General features: G+C 40.4%; 1 protein-coding gene across 1 annotated transcript in view; it reads right to left on the bottom strand.

Moving 5' to 3' along the window:
- Positions 1-968: 968 nt before the first annotated feature.
- LOC127969956 (leucine-rich repeat-containing protein 27-like) overlaps positions 969-977 on the bottom strand; it is a 2,715-nt gene continuing 2,706 nt past the window's right edge. Inside the window, exon 5 of the mRNA XM_052572129.1 lies at positions 969-977. This exon is cut by the window's right edge and continues 621 nt beyond it. The gene's annotated coding sequence lies outside the window, so the exon portion shown is untranslated.

Raw genomic sequence — 977 nt, 5'->3', positions numbered from 1 at the left:
AGTGTGACCTGATTTTGTCCTGCACTGCTGCAGACGTTTCTTCATCGATCTGGACACACACAGCGCTGCAGAAAGACTCATATTCCAGTCTCACAGCACAATCACACTCATAAGAGCTCCGTCAGCGATATGAGAGACTCGAACCCCCTTCAAAACCACAATCAACCCCTTCTCTCAGTCAGTTCACTCTCAGCCATCACTGAATGAAGACAGACTGCCAGCACACGGCTTCTGCTTCAGTTCATCTCCTCTGTTCTCTGCGTTTCTGCCGTTGTGCTTCTCGACTGATCTTTTCTACTGAGACGCAGTGATAGAAATACAAAAGTGCTGTTCTTTCTCAGTGTTTTTGTCGTTTTCCAGTGGATTAAATCAAGATACATTTACTTGAGACACAAAATGACATTAAATATGTCTTGGTTTTTGTTTTTTTGTTTTTTTGAGAAAAGAGTACATTATTCAAACAAGCAAATATTTATCAGTGGTCTCAGAAAATTTCAAGTTAAAACTGCGGTTGGTAACTTTTGACGCTCTAGCAGTTAATAAACAGAACTGCTTGCGTCTTGCGGAAGAACATCGGAGCCGGAACTACTTCTCTCTGTTTATGTCTATGAAGAATCACAAAGGTACTGGGTTACTCCGCCGCGGTATCCCCGAAGCAATCTAAAATAGTCCGAATATAAACACTTATTATAAGTGTACCCTAGTGATTCAGGACAAGCTAAAAACACGGTTTGGAAAATGGATTCATGGTGTACTCGCTTATTATATACATTTTTCTACATTTTGAACACAAACAAAGTTACGGACCGCAGTCTGATTGGTTGTTTCTTACCGGGAGCGATGGAGTTTCTGCAAATGGCAAAAGGACACTGGGAGGAGGCAGAGGAGCTTGATTTTTTTCACAGAATATCTGTCTCATATTCTACTGTCAGGACATAATGACAGGTTTAACAAATATGTGAAAAATATATTTTTAC

This window comes from Carassius gibelio, chromosome B13, assembly GCF_023724105.1.
Source record: "Carassius gibelio isolate Cgi1373 ecotype wild population from Czech Republic chromosome B13, carGib1.2-hapl.c, whole genome shotgun sequence".
Classification (NCBI taxonomy): domain Eukaryota; kingdom Metazoa; phylum Chordata; class Actinopteri; order Cypriniformes; family Cyprinidae; genus Carassius; species Carassius gibelio.
The sequence above is the reverse complement of the archived record's forward strand: the minus strand, read 5'-3'. Positions and strand labels throughout refer to the sequence as shown.